Below are 16,758 nucleotides of genomic sequence, written 5' to 3' on the forward strand. Positions count from 1 at the left end.
ATATGATTACATTGACATGAGTCACATTGGAGTAGAGTGGGTTCCTAATTCAATATGGCTGGTGTCCTTATTTAAAAAAAAAAAAAAAGACTGTCATGTGAAGAGAATAAGGCATGCATAAAGCGAAGACAATGTGAAGAAAGAACACCATCTACAAGCCAAGCAAGGACTGCCAGAGATTGCCAGGAAGCCACCAGAAGCTAGAAGAGAGACATGGAGCAGACCCTCCCTCACAGCCACAGAAGACACCAACCCCGACAGCAGCAGCATCTCAGACTTCTTGCTTCCAGGACTGTGGGACAATACATTTCTGTTGCTTAAGTCACCAGTTTGTGCTATTTTATTATGATAGCCACAGGAAACGAATACAGGACCAATATGAAAAGGAAAAAAAAAAAAAAAAGCAGCCGCATACTTGGTAGACTCTAACACTGTAACTTAACCAGATCCCCTTCCTGACATAAGGCATCCAGCCTGGGGGTTAGAGTGGAGGATTGGGGCTGGAAAGGAGTCCAGTGTAATTTGAAATGTAGCATGTTTAAGCTGTTACTTGAATTTGAGCTATTACTTGAGGTCCTTTCCCTGGTGATTCTTCGTACTTGTGACTTTTCCCACCATTGATGGTGTCAATGGTGTTCTTTATACAGAGCTCTCTGTATAAAGGCGAAGGGGTGATTAGCCAAGAGTAGAGTCAAATTCTTAGCTCTGAGTTTCTGTGGCAGACACAACAGTATTGAAAGCTGTGGCTTTCAGATGGCGAGAGCTGGGGGTTTGGGGGAAGCTTTTCTTTTGCGGTTCATAAGCTTGATGTTGACTAAAAGGAGGCGAAAGATCTAGAGAAATGGGGCAAAAAATACATGGGAATGGAGTAGGGAAGAATGGATGATGATGCACAGGCTTCCTGCACAGTAGGAGGTGGAAATGTTTGCCAGTGGTTGAAATAATAGTGCCAGATGTGGGTTGGTCTGAGCTTAGAGGCTGGTGAGACTTCAGGGAGAGAATTCTACCCTGCCCGCTTTGGTGCAAGTTCCTGATGTTGGGAGAATGAAGCTGGGGGTAGAGGGACTAGAGCTGGGGTCTCTCACTTTGTCTCTGAATGCAGGCTTTCTAAGGAGTTCACTACACAGCACAGGGACGCTTTAACAGAATAGAAGTGGTTCAGTGAAGCACTGAGTCAGAAAGAGCCTGAGGCAGTCTCCCACCACCAAGTTTCCCATGAAGCCCACCATGGAAAGGATACAGAAATGCCCCATTGCCCTGACAGTGGTGCAGAGATGCCTGGAAGGTGGGGTTATGACACGCTTTGAGGGGTAGATCTACTGTCAAATGAATAAATTGGTGAGTAGGGGAGAGGAGTGGTATGCAGACGCTTTAATGAGGATGCAACAAGGAAAGGTGACAATGACAAAAGTCTACCCATTGGAGGCTAGGGTAAGGGGGTGCTGAAGTCACCTAGTATGTTTGGATCCATTCTATAGTGAATATGTCCAGCCAACCTCAAATGTGTGAAGGAGGTCTATGAAGGTGTGGGGGAAGAGGAAGAAACTAATTTATTCTATCTAGCTGTATGTTTGTACCCATTAACCAAGAGACCAAATGGAGACCCAGAGAGAAAAGTCTGAAAGACAGCCCGTTCCCCATCTTTTGGATGAGTGCCATGCCATCTTACTCCTCACACGCACACACCTTTGCTCCCCCAGCCTGTGCAGAGTAGGGAGGTGGCAGATTAGTGAGTGGGGATCCATCTCATTTGAGTTCGTTCTGTTCTGAAGCTTACAAAGGACCAGGCCACATCAGGAGCTCCGCTGCGGGCCATAAGGGACACACGCATGAGCAGCCCTTATCCGTGGCTTCTGTCCCCACTCCTGTTCTCGTTCTCCAGCAAGCATGATGAAGGACTCCGGGAATGATTATGTGCAGCCTACCGGGACCTGGGCTTTGCCAACTGGGTCTTAAGAAGAAAACAAAACAAAGCAAAACCTCTTTCTGCTTTCCCAGACTGTGAAGCATTATGGATTATGGCCCCTCTGATGCTGCAATGGATCCACATGCACCAAAGGAATGGTGGAAGGTCCTTGAAGTAATAATAATGATAGAATTCTTCTAAGCCTGTACTTTGTATACCATTCTTTTAAAAAAAATTCTTCTGAAAAAAACAAACCAACCAACCAAAACAGGTTGCATGTGCAGAGCATGCAGGTTTGTGACACGGGTATATGTGTGCCATGGTGGTCTATCATTGATGGGAATTTGGGTTGGTTCCATGTCTTTGCTATTGTAAATAATATTACAATAAACATACATGTGCATATGTCTTTATAGTAGAATGATTTCTATTCCTCTGGGTACATACCCGTAATGGGATTGCTGGGTCAAATGGTATTTCTGGTTCTAGATCCTTAAGGAATCACCACACTGTCTTCCACAATGGTTGAACTAATTTATACTCCCACCAATAGTGTAAAAGCATTCCTATTTCTCCACAGCCTCTCCAGCATCTATTGTCATCCATTCTGACTGGCATGAGATGGTATCTCATTGTGGTTTTGATTTTCATTTCTCTGATGATCACGGATGTTGAGCTTTTTTTTCCAATATGTTTTTTGGCCGCATAAATGTCTTTTAAGAAGTGTCTGTTTATGTCCTTTGCCCACTTTTTGATGGGAGTGTTTGTTTTTCTCTCATAAATATGTTTAAGTTCCTTGTAAATTCTGCATATTAGAACTTTGTCAGATGGATAGTTTGCAAAAATTTTCTCCCATTCTGTAGGTTGCCTGTTCACTCTGACGACAGTTCATTTTGCTTTGCAGAAGCTCTTTAGTTTAATTAGATCCCATTTGTCTATTTTGGCTTTTGTTGCAATTGCTTTAGGCATTTTGTCATGAAGTCTTTGCCCATGCCTGCATTCTGAATGGTATTGCCTGTTTTCTTCTAGGGTTTCTATGGGTTTGGGTTTTACATTTAAGTCTTTTATCCGTCTTGAGTTAATATTTGGTATGCCCATCCTTTGCTCAAGTTCTTTCTCCTCTGATCACATTGAATCATAGCAAGATGTGTGCTTTTAATATGAGATATAGATCTCATATAATTAAATGATGTTTGAAAATCTGTTTCACACAAACTGAATTGGAAACCAATTAAAATTTGCTGCAAATGATTATTGACAGTTTCACTAGGTTGCTCCTGCAGCTATGCTGTCAACTTAAACTTCAGCAAAATTAGAGAAAATTTTGTGTCTAATAAGAATTATTTCATGCCTATCTACCAGTTGCAAAGCCTACACACTAGGCAAAGTATACCAGTAAATATGAATATATAAATCTGGCTTGCCATAAATATGTACCACTTAAAGTTAAAACATTTTGAGTTATTTATCAAGAAGAGGTGGTTATTGGTACCATATTATTCTAATTAGTACAATCTCTGGGAAATAATATTTTTAAAATGAATTATTACTAGTCATTTCTCCCCTTCAAATGGACTCCAAAACCAGGTTCAGAGTTTTCCACTGGGCAAGTGGATTGTTTGGACCCCAAGGCTTTTGGCCGTTTCCTAGGAATGGTCTTTTAAATTGATACATAATATTTTACATATTTGTGGGGTATGTGTGATATTTTATTACATACATAGAATGTGTAACGATCAAGCTGGGGAATTTAGAGCACCCATAATCTTGAGTATTTATCATTCCTATGTGTTGGGAATATTTCAAGTCCTCCTTTTTAGCTACTTTGAAATATACAATATATTATTGCTAACTATAGTTACCCTACTCTACTGTTGACCATTAGAAGCTATTTATTCTAACTGTATGTCTGTACCTATTAACCCATCTCCCTTCCTTTCTGTTCCAACCCACATAAACTTCCCAGCCTCTGGTATCTACCATTTTATTATCTACCTCTGTGAGATCAACTTTTTAAACTCCCAAATATGAGTGAGAATATGTGGTATTTGTTTTTCTGTACCTGAGTTATTTCAGTTAACACAATAGCTGTCATATTCAACCATGTTGCTGCAAATCATTTTATTCATTTTTATGACCAAATAATATTCCACTGTGTATATATCCACATTTCTTTTATGTATTTATCTGTTGATGGAGATTTTAGGTTGATTCCATATCTTTGCCATTGTGAATAATGCTGTGATAAACATGTGAGTGCAGGTATCCTTTTGATATACTGACTTCTTTTTCTTTGGATAAACATTCAGGAGTGGGATTGCTGGATCATATGGTAGTTCTATTTCTAGTTGTTTTGAAAATCTTTATATTGTTTTCCGCAGTGGTTGTAGTAATTTACATTTCCACCAATAGTGTATGAGTTCTCTTTACACCCTCACCAGAATCTATTATTTTTTGTCTTTTTAATGACCACTCTAAGTGGTATAATATCTCATTGTAAGTTTGATTTACATTTATCTGATCATTAGTGATAGTGAGCATTTTTTCCTGTAACTGTTGGGCATATGTATATATTCCTTTGAGAAATATCTATACAGGCACTTTGCCTACTTTTTAATGAGTTATTTGTTTTTTGATTGTTGAGTTGGTTGAGTTCCTGGTATACTCTAGATATCAGTTCCTTGTCAGATGAATAGTTTGCAAATATTTTTTCTCCCATTCAACAGATTGTCTCTTCACTCTGTCGTTTGTTTCCTTTTCTGTGCAGAATAATTTTAGTTTAACATAGTACCATTTGTCTATTTTTGTGTTTGTTGTCTGTGTTTTTGAGGTCTTAGCCATAAAATCTTTGCCTAGACTAATGTCCTAAATTGTTTTCCCTATGTTTTGTTCTATTAGTTTTACAGTTTCGGGTATCACATTTAAGTCTTTAATCCATCTTGATTTGATTTCTGTATACGGGGAGAGATAAGGTTCTAATTTCATTTCTCCACATATGGATATCCAATTTTCTCAGCACAATTTATTGAAAAGACTGTTCTTTCCCTAATGTATGTTCTTGGTGCCTTCATTGAAACTCAGTTGGCTGGTAAACACAGGGACTTATTTTTAGTTCTCTATTCTGTTCCATTGTTCTATGTGTCTATTTTTATATAAATACCATACTGTTTTGGTTACTATAGCTTTGTAATATATTTTGAAGCCAGGTAGTGTGATGCCTCCAGCTTTGTTTATTTTGCTTGGAATTTCTTCCCCCCTCCCTCACCCTCCACTGCTTAGGCTATTTTGGCTCTTTTTTTATGGTTTTATATTAATTTTAAGATCATATTTTCTAATTCTATGAAAAATGACATTGGTGTTTTGAAAGATACTGTATTAAATCTGTGGATTGCTTTGGGCAGTATGTTCATTTTAACAATATTAATTATATTGACCCATGAGCATGGGATGTTTTCCCATTTGTGTCCTCTTCAATGTCTTATTAATGCTTTGTAGTTTTCCTTGTAGAAATCTTTCACCTCCTTTGTTAAGTTTATCCTTAGATATTTTATTATATTTTTTGTTACAATTGTAAATATAATTCCCTTCTTGATTTGGTTTTCTACTTCATTGTTATTCATGTATGGAGAAGCTACTGATTTTTTTATGTTCATTTTGTATCTTGCAATATTACTGAATTTATCAATAAAATAGTTTTTTGTTGTTTTTAGTTTTTTCTAGATATTAACCATATCATCAACAAAGAAGAACAATTTGACTTACCTTTCTTCCCAATTCGGATGCCTTTTATTTTTTTCTTTTGCCTGATTGCTCTGGCTAGCACTTCCAGTACTATGTTGAATAGGAGTGGTGAAAATGGGCATATTTGATTTATTGCATATTTAAGAAAAAAGGCTTTCAGCCTTTCCCCATTCAGTATGTTGGCTGTGAGTTTGTCATATATGCTTTTATATACGTTGAGGTACTTTCCTTCTATGCCTAGTTTGTGGAGAGTTTTTATCATGAAGTGATGTTGAATTTTATCTAATGCTTTTTCTGTATCTATTGAGGGGATCATATGGTTTTTGTCCTTCATTCTGTCAATGTGATGTATAACATACATTGATTTGCATCTGTGGAACCATTCTTGCATCCCTGGGATAAATCTCACTTGATCATGGTGTATTATTTCTTTGATGTGCTGGTGGATTCCATTGGCTAGTATTTTTTCAACGATTTTTACATCTATGTTAATCAGGTATATTGGTCTGTGGTTTTCTTTTTTTGTTGTTCTGCTCTTGTCTATCTTGGTATCAGGGTAATGCAGACATCATACAATGAATTTTTAAATTCCCTATTCAATTTTTTAGAATAGCTTGAGGAAAATTCGTATTAATTCTCCTTTAAAAGTTGGGTAAAATTCAGCAGTGAAGCCATCCAGTCCTGGAGTTTTCTTTGTTGGGAGACTTTTTATAACTGCTTTGATCGAGTTTTCTATTTCTTCCTGATTCAATACTGGTAACAGAGATGTGTCTATGGGTTTATCCATATCCTCTAGGATTTTTCCAATTCATTGGCATATCATTGTTCATAATAGTCTTTGATGATGTTTGAGTTTTGTGGTATCAGATGTAATGTCTCCTTATTCATTTTTGATTTTGTTTATTTGGGTCTTCTTTTTTTGTTTAGTCAGTTAGCAGTTTATCTCTTTTGTTTATCTTTTTGAAGAACCAACTTTTCACTTCATTGATCATTTGTATTTCCTATTTTATTTTATTTTTTGAGATAGAGTCTCACTTTGTTGCCCTGGCTGGAGTGCAGTGGTATAATCCTAGCTCACTGTCACTTCCACTGCCCAGGTTTCAGCAATTCTCATGCCTCAGCCTCCTAAGTAGCTGCGATTTCAGGCATGCACTACCACGCCCAATTAATTTTCTGTATTTTTAGTAGGGACAGGGTTTGGCTATGTTGGCCAGGCTGGTCTTGAACTCCTGGCTTAAGTGATCCTCCCACCTTAGCCTCCCAAAGTGCTGGGATTACAGGCATAAGCCACTGTGCTGGCCAATCCTTTGTATTTCTTAGTCTCTATTTTGTTTTGTTTTGTTTTGTTTTTTGAGACAGAGTTTCGCTCTTGTTACCCAGGCTGGAGTGCAATGGTGCGATCTCGGCTCACCGCAACCTCCACCTCCTGGGTTCAGGCAATTCTCCTGCCTCAGCCTCCTGAGTAGCTGGGATTACAGGCATGCACCACCATGCCCAGCTAATGTTTTGTATTTTTAGTAGAGACGGGGTTTCACCATGTTGACTGGATGGTCTCGATCTCTTGACCTCGTGATCCACCCGCCTCGGCCTCCCAAAGTGCTGGGATTACAGGCTTGAGCCACCACGCCCGGAGTCTCTATTTTGTTTAGTTCTGCTCTGATCTTTACTTATTTCCTCTTGCTAATTTGAGGTAAGGTTTGTTCCTGCTTTTCTAGTTGCTGGAGGTGCATTATTAAATCATTTATTTGAAGTCATTCTACTTTTTTGATGTAGGCATATATTGATATAAATGGTTAGCACTGCTTTTGTTGTATCCCAAGATTTTGATATGTTGTATTTTCATTTTAATTTGTTGCAAGAAATTTTATTTTCTTTTTATTTTTTATCTTGACCTAGTGATCATTCAGGAGCACGTTGTTTAATTTTCATTTGTATGTACAATTTCCGAAGTTCCTCATGTCATTGATTTCTAGTTTTGTTCCACTGTGGTCTGAGAAGATGCTTGATAGGATTTTGATTTAAAGACAATTTCTGAGACTTGTTTTGTGTTTTAACATAAAGTCTACCTTGGAAAATGTTCCATGTGCTGATAAGAAAAGTTTGTGTTTTGTATCTGTTGAGTGAAATGTTCTATAAATGTCTGTTAGGTCCATTTAGTTGAATGTGCAGCTTAAATCTAATGTTTCTTTTTAAATTTTATCTAGATAATCATTTAATGCTGAGAGTGGGGTGTTGAAGTCCCAAAATACAATTGTATTGGAGTCTATCTCTCCCTATAAATCTAATAATATTTGTTTTATGTATCTTGGTGCTTTAGTGTTAAGTGCATGTTTAGAATTGTTATATCCTCTTACTGAATTGATCACTTTGTCATTATATAATTAACCTTCTTTGTCACTTTTTATTGTTTTTGACTTGCAGTCTGTTTTATCTGGTAAAGTGTGGTTATTCCTGCTCACTTTTTTTTTCCATTTGCATAGAATATCTTTTTCTGTCTTTTTATTTCCAGTCTGTGTGTCTTTACAGGTGAGATGAGTTTCTTGTAGGAAGCATATAGTTGGGTCACATGTTTTAAATCTATTCAACCAGTCTGCACTTTTTAAATGAAAATTTTGATTTATTTACATTCAACACAATGAAGAAACCATGTCAACTAATGGGCAAAACAACCAGCTAGTATCAAAATAGCAGGATCAAATTCACACATAACAATATTAACCTTAAATGTAAATGAGCTAAATGCCCTAACCAAAAGACACAGACTGGCAAATTGGATAAAAAGTCAAGACCCATCAGTGTACTGTATTCAGGAGACCCATCTCATGTGCAAAGACACACATAGACTCAATATAAAGGGATGGAGAAAGACTTACCAAGCAAATGGAGAGAAAAAAAAAAAAAAAAAAAAAAGCAGAGGTTGTAATCTTAGTATCTGATAAAACAGACTTTAAACCAACATAGATCAAAAGAGACAAAGACGAGTATTACATAATAGTAAAGGGGAATAACTAACTATCCTAAATATATACTCACCCAATACAGGAGCACCCAGATACCTAAAGCAAGTTTTTAACAAGAAGAGCTAACTATCCTAAATATATACGCACCCAATATAGGAGCATCCAGATACATAAAGCAAGTTTCCAACGACCTACAAAGAGACTTAGACTCCCACACAATAATAGTGGGAGACTTTAACACTCCACTGTCAGTATTAGATGGATCAATGAGACAGAAAATTAACAAGGATATCCAGGACTTGAACTCAGATCTGGACCAAGAGGACCCAATAGACTTCTACAGAACTCTCCACCCTAAATCCACAGAATATACATTCTTCTCAGCACCACATCACACCTACTCTAAAACTGACCACATAATTGAAAGTAAATCACTTCTCAGCAAATGCAAAAGAACAGAAATCATTACAGTCTCTCAGACCACAGGGCAATCAAATCAGAACTCAGAATTAAGAAACTCACTCAGACCACACAGCTTCATGGAAACTGAACAACTACAGTATCCTGAATGTCGACTGGATAAATAATGAAATGAAGGCAGAAATAAAGATGTTCTTCAAAACCAATGAGAACAAAGACACAATGTACCAGAATCTCTAGGATACATTTAAAGCAGTGTCTAGTGGGAAATTTATAGCACTCAATGTCCACATGAGAAGCAAGAAAAGATTTAAAATTGACACTCTATCATCAAAATTAAAAGAACTAGAGGAGGAAGATTTAAAAAATTCAAAAGCTAGCAGACGAGAAGAAATAACTTAGATTAGAGCAGAACTGAAGGAGATAGAGACACAAAAACACTCTTCAAAAAATCAGTGAATTAAGGAGCTGGTGTTTTGAAAAGATCAACAAAATAGATAGACTGCTAGCCAGACTAGTAAAAAAAAAAAAAAAAGAGAGAGAAGAATCGAATAGATGCCATAAAAAATGATAATGGGGATATCACCACTGATTCCACAGAAATGCAAACTACCATCAGAGGTTACCACAAACAACTCTATGTACATAAACTAGTAAATCTAGAAGAAATGAATAGATTCCTGGACACTTACACCCTCCCAAGACTAAGCCAGGAAGAAGTTGAATCCCTGAATAGACCAAAAACAGGGTCTGAAGTTGAGGCAGCGATTAATAGCTTACCAACCAAAAAAAGTCCAGGTCCAGACAGGTTCATAGCCAAACTCTACCAGCCATACAAGGAGTTTCTGGTACCATTCCTTCTGAAACTATTCCAAACAATACAAAAAGAGGGAATTCTGCCTAACTCATTTTATGAGACCAACATCATCCTAATACCAAAACCTGGCAAAGACACAAATAAAAAAGGAAACTTCAGGCCAATATCCATGATGAACATTGATGCAAAAATCTTCAATAAAATACTGGCAAACCAAATGCAACAGCACATCAAAAAGCTTATCTATCACGATCAAATAGGCTTCATCCCGGAGATGGAACGCTGGTTCAACATATGCAAATCTATGAACACAATCCATCACATAAACAGAACCAAAGACTAAAACCACATGATTATCTCAATAGATGCAGAGAAGGCCTTCGACAAAATTCAACAGCACTTTATGCTAAAAACTCTCAACAAACAAAGTATCAATGGAATGTATCTCGAAATAATAAAAGCTATCTACAAAAAACCCACAGCCAATATTATACTGAATGGGCAAAACTGGAAGCATTTCCTTTGATAACTGGCACTATACAAGGGTACCCTCTCTCACCGTTCCTATTCAACATAGTATTGGAAGTTTTAGCCAGAGCAATCTGGCAAGACAAAGAAATAAAAGGTATTCAATTAGGAAAAGAGAAAGTCAAATTGTCTCTATTTGCAGACGACATGATTATATATTTAGAAGACCCCATCGTCTCAGCCTCAAATCTCTTTAAGATGATAAGCAACTTCAGCAAAGTCTTGGATACAAAATCAATGTGCAGAAATCACAAGCATTCCTGTAAACCAATAACAGACAAACAGAGAGCCAAATCATGAGCAAATTCCCATTCACAATTGCTACAAAGAGAATAAAATACCTGGGAATACAACTAACAAATGACGTGAAGGACCTCTTCAAGGATAACTACAAACCACTGCTCGACGAAATAAGAAAGGACAGAAACAGAAAAACATTCCATGCTCATAGTTAGGAAGAATCATTATCATGAAAATGGCCATACTGTCCAAAGTAATTTGTAGATTCAATGCTATCCTCATCAAGCTACAATTGACCTTCTTCACAGAACTGGAAAAAAACACTTTAAACTTCGTATAGAACCAAAAGAGAGCCTGCATAGCCAAGACAATACTAAGCAAAAAGAACAAAGCTGGAGGCATCACACTACCTGACTTCAAACTACACTGCAAGGCTACAATAATCAAAACAGGATAATACTGGTACCAAAATAGAGATATAGACCAATGGAACAAAGCAGAGGCCTCAGAAGTAACGCAACATACCTACAACCATCTGATCTTTGACAAACCTGACAAAAACAAGCAATGGGGAAAGGATTCCCTGTTTAATAAATGATATTGGGAAAAATAACCATGTGCAGAAAGCTGAAACTGGACCCATTCCTTACATCTCATACAAAATTAACTCCAGATGGATTAAAGATTTAAACATAAGCTAACACCATAAGAGCCCTAGAAGAAAACATAGGCAATACCATTCAGGACACAGGCATAGGCAAGGACTTCATGACTAAAACACCGAAACCAAAATAGACAAACAGGATCTAATTAAACTTAAGAGCTTCTGCACAGCAAAAGAAACAATCAACAGAGTGAACCAGCAACCAACAAAATGGAAAAAAATTTTTGCAAGCTGCACGTCAGACAAAGGGCTAATAATCAGAATCTACGAAGAACTAAAATAAATTTATAAGAACAAAACCAAACAACCTCATCAAAAAGTGGGCGAAGGATACAAACAGACACTTTTTAAAAGAAAAAATTTATACTGCCAACAAACATATAAAAAAATTCCCATCATCACTGGTCATTAGAGAAATGCAAATTGAAACCACAGTGAGATACCATCTCACGCCAGTTAGAATGGTGATCATTAAGAAATCTGGAAACAACGGATGCTAGAGAGGATGTGGAGAAATAGAAACACTTTTACACTGTTGGTGGGAGTGCAAACTAGTGCAACCATTATGGAAGACAGTGTGGCAATTCCTCAAAGATCTAGAAATAGAAATTCCATTTGACTCAGCAATTCCATTACTGGGTATATACCCAAAGGATTAGAAATCATTCTATTATAAAGACACATGCACATGTATGTTCATTGGGGCACTGTTTACAATAGCAAAGACTTGGAACCAACCCAAATGCCCATCAATGATAGATGGGATAAAAAAAAATGTGGCACATATACACCATGGAATACTATGCAGCCATAAAAAGGATGAGTTCATGTCCTTTTCAGGGACATGGATGAATCTGGAAACTACCATTCTCAGCAAACTGACACAAGAACAGAAAACCAAGCACCACATGTTCTCACTCATAAGTGGGTGTTGAACAATGAGAACACTTGGACACAGGGAGGGGAACATCACACACTGGGGTCTGTTGTGGGTGGAGGGGGTAGGGGAGTGATAGCAGTGGGTGGGGAGGTTGAGGAGGGATAACATTAGGAGAAATACCTAATGTAAGTGACAGGGGGATGGATACAGCAAACCACCATGGCATGTTTATACCTATGTAACAATCCTGCAAGATCTGCACATGAACCCCAGAACTTAAAGTATAATTTAAAAAAAGAAAGAAAAGAAAACCAGCTATCTTTTAGAAGGATTTAAAATAATGAATAATATATTTTATACCAAGTATCTGTCTATAATCAGTTTCCCTTTTCCTGAAGAACTTTCTGTAACATTTATTGTAATGAAGATCTACTGGAATTGAATTCAGTTTTTCTTTACTTAAAAAAACCTTTATTGTCCCTTATTATTTGAAAGATAGGTTTACTGGGTAAAGAATTCTGATTTGATATTGATACTGTTTTTACTTTTTTTTTTTTTTTTTTTTCTTTGCAACAGAGTCTCACTCTGTCACCCAGGATGGAGTGCAGTGATACAAAATCAGGTCACTGCAACCTCCAACTCCCAAGTTGAAGCAATTCTCATGCCTCAGCCTCTCGAGTATCTGGGATTACAGATGCTTACTGCCATGCCCAGCTAACTTTTTTGCACTTTTTAATACAATGGGGTTTTGTCATGTTGGACAGGCTGATCTGTCTCCTGACCTCAAGTGATCCACCCTCCATTGGCCTCCCAAAGTGCTGGGATTACAGGCATGAGCCACCACATCCGGCCTGGTTTGATAGTTTCTTTCAATGCTTTAAAGATGTCAGCCCATTGTCTTCTGCATAGTTTCTGAAGGCAAATCTACTATAAATCTTATTTTTGTTATTTCTTTTATGTATTTTGCCTCTGGCTGCTCTTGTCTGTTCCTTTATTTCTTGTTTTCTGAAGTTTGAATATTAATGTCTAGGTGTGTTGATCTTATTTTATTTTTTACTTTTTATTTCTTGTTATTTATCCTGGTGCTCCCCCAAGCTTCTTGGATTTGTGGTTCAATATCTTTTATTATTTTTGAAAGATTCTCAACCATTGTCCCTTGAAATGTTTCTTCTACTCCTTTATCTGTAGCTTCCCTAACTGGAACTCCGGTTACCTATATTGTCTCACAGGTCTTGATCCTTCTATTCTCTGTGTTTGTTTGTGTCTCTTTTTCTTTTTTGTCTTCCCTCTTTGCAATTTTCCTATTTATGATACCAAAAAAATTATCCTTAAGTTTACTGAGTCTTTCCTGGGCTGAATCTAGCCAACGAGTCCACTGAAGGAGTTCTTCATCTCTGATACGGTTTTACTATTATTTCTAGCATGTCAATTTAACTGTAATAGTTTCCATCTCTCTAGTGAAATAGTCCATCTCTTCATAAAAGTTGTCCACTTTTTCCACTAGACCTTTTAAGATAATAATTATAATTATTTGAGAGTTTATTTCTAATAAATTCTACATTGGGCCATTTGAGTCTGGTTCTATTGATTGCTTTATCTCTTGAAGATAAGTTTGTCCTCCCTACCCACTGCCTTTTTTGCCTTATAATTTTTTTATTAAATGCTGGACATTGTAGGAAAAGCAGTAAAAACGGAAGTAAGAATTTATGTCTGGAATTGTGTATGCCAAACTTAAAATATGTTTAAGTTCAATATTAAACATATATAATTAATTAATCAGTATATTTAATAATTATAATTATTATATTAATTGAATATTAAACATATTAAACAAATATGTTAAATGTCAAATATGTTTAAGTTTGGAGGCAGCTTTAGGCTAAACCTGATTTAACAATTCCCCTCTTTTGGCCATCCTCTCAATTCTGAGAGATTGACAAAAATTTTAGTCATTGATGTTACTATCACCATTGCAAATGTACTTATTTGGTCTTGAAACCCACTGGGAAATAGCAAAACAGTGGATTTTGTAAGGAGGAACAAGGACTTCAGGTTATTTTTTTGTGAAGCTTAGAGTGGAGGATACCTTCCTTATGCTGGAATGTCCTGCTTACAGAAGAAAAACTAAATCTAGTCCTTTTAGGATCTATGTATGTTCTTAGAGGCTTAATGTGATTATGTCACATGTAATATAAGTGACTCTATTTTGGTTTGATCTGGTCTGTTGGAGCCTAGTGTATGAGCTCAGCCCAAAAGAGTGACCTTCCATAATTTGTTTAAAAATTACCCCCTTTTGGTCAGGTACTCACTTAGGTGAGTGTGACCAAAACTTAGGGCTTAGTGCCACTCTCAGTTACCATCAGTTTGGGTTTCCAGTAACAGCACGTCAATCACAGGCTATGGGGGTCCTCATGGTAGCACATTTCTTTCAGCTCTTATCATTCCAGTTGAAGAAAGACCGTTTGACATTCTGGAGATTGCTTCACACAAACATTGAACTTTAGAAAGAATACAGTGCACTAGGGAGACTACTATTTTGGCTATCAGGAGGATAACATTATAAACCAAACTAACCAAAATAAAATAGATCAAAGAATAAACTAGATGAGGGATCTACTCACTTAACTAAGTGGTCTCTTTGTTAATCCCCTACAACTGAATCTATAATACCTGATGTGAAGTATTTCTCTCCGGGCAACAAGAAGTACCAGTAGCTGCATAGATACTTCTCTATTTAGCTAGTGAAAAATCTAGAGCAATTGTATTATTTAGAATAACTTTCACAAGAGAACTTAAAGTCTGTTGTGTAACCATAGCCTTTACAGTAGCATCTGCTGTAGAACTTATCATGAGGGATAAATTTCTAATCATTGCCTCATTTACTCCAAACATGAGAAAAAGGACCTAACCAATGATGCCCTGTTATAAGAGTGAAAACCTTCTGGCAACGTTCTCTTTAGCCCATGATGCAGATTAAGACTAGTTGACCGATGTTCTGTTTCTGACAGACTATGAAGCAACGTATGTACCATTAAAATTTCTCACCTACATCATCAGGTCTTTATCTTTCATCTTTTAAGGCATAAGGCTATTCATGGATAAGGCTGACTGCAAAATCCTTGACAAACAAAAGTATACCTCATGAGTGCACACAACAGACCCCCTCTTCACTTCTATTGTTCATAAAGGCATAAGCAAGGAAAAAAATGGAAAGGTAAAAATCTCATGTTAGTATCAAAGTCTTGACCTGTGATCTTGGGGAAAAAGCTGTCCACATCAAGGATGCCATCTTCTTCTGGGGAGAAAGTATTCTAATTAGCTTTATCGTAAGGTTTCCAATGGGTGTACAGTTCTATGTGGAAGGACCCTTCTGAGTTGTGAGACTATGAACCCAAGGTTCAAAGTCCCAAAGTTTTCCTGCAGTGTTGATGGCAAGAGCAGTCTTTCTCTGATGTTCTCAGAAGATCCAATCTTTGGGTTCTAGATTGTGAAGGGGTTGATTGTCCTTAGTAAACTTATTTTCTTTACCTGGTGCAAATACACTGTGGCATAAGGAGCTTCTGTTATAATATCAGCCCTCTTGCATGGGAAAGCTTTCATGCCACCAGAAAACATGCACTGAAAATGACAATTGAATGAAATCCCTCTATAAATGTGTAAATGGCCCATCAGATAGTGGAATGTACCTGAAGTTTTGATTGTCTTCCCAGGAATATGGATTTGACAAACCAAACACTGGTCATAAACTTAGAAATTTAGAAATCACCATATATATACATAATTTGGATCATTTTATTTTTTCCATGATGAGTCAAGGAATGCAGAACTTTTAATTACAAAAGCTTTAAGGAATCAGGAAAAAGAAGGCAGTTGTCCTGGTTCTCCATGAGTCCGTGCTTCACACTGGACTTCTCTTCTCTCGAATACCAGTTGTCTCTCCAATTCAGGTGCATAGCAATGATAACTGACAGACTGTCAGAAGTAATCTGACTTACATCGTGAAGTTAATTCAAATTGTATATCTAAACGATTTTAGTACTGGGTGATTTAGCATGGAAATCTGGCAAAGTATTTTCTTGATATTCAATTAATTTTTATTCTGCTTGGGTTAGCAGTTTTATAAACGAGTCAGTTTTTTCATTAAAGTTCCAGAAATTCTTACTCAGTCCAAATGATATGATTCTAAAGTTTCCATAAACCTATATTCAAGAGTGTTTCCCTACGTTCTTTTCATGTTTTCATGACCCTCCTTAAAGACACCATATTCTGGGATTTTGCATGCTTGTCAAGTTTTCAGAAACTGTATTAGAATTAAGCAATTAATGGTGGAAATGAGTTTAATCAGTCATAAAGACACAATTAACAAGGAAATTTAAATTTTTTTGGTCTACAATAACTTAGCATATGCATTAGAATTTCAGAAATCCTGCACGATTTTGGAACATATATTAAAAACATCATTGAAATATGACCTGAAGAAGGTTAAACATTATTTCTTATTTGACAATGCCTCCCATATAACTTAACACATCAGATAATCCTGTTTACCTATTTTGTATGCTTCAGGACCCCCCTGTAGCATTCCAAAGTTAAACATCAAAA

This window comes from Saimiri boliviensis, chromosome 4 (assembly GCF_048565385.1).
Source record: "Saimiri boliviensis isolate mSaiBol1 chromosome 4, mSaiBol1.pri, whole genome shotgun sequence".
Classification (NCBI taxonomy): domain Eukaryota; kingdom Metazoa; phylum Chordata; class Mammalia; order Primates; family Cebidae; genus Saimiri; species Saimiri boliviensis.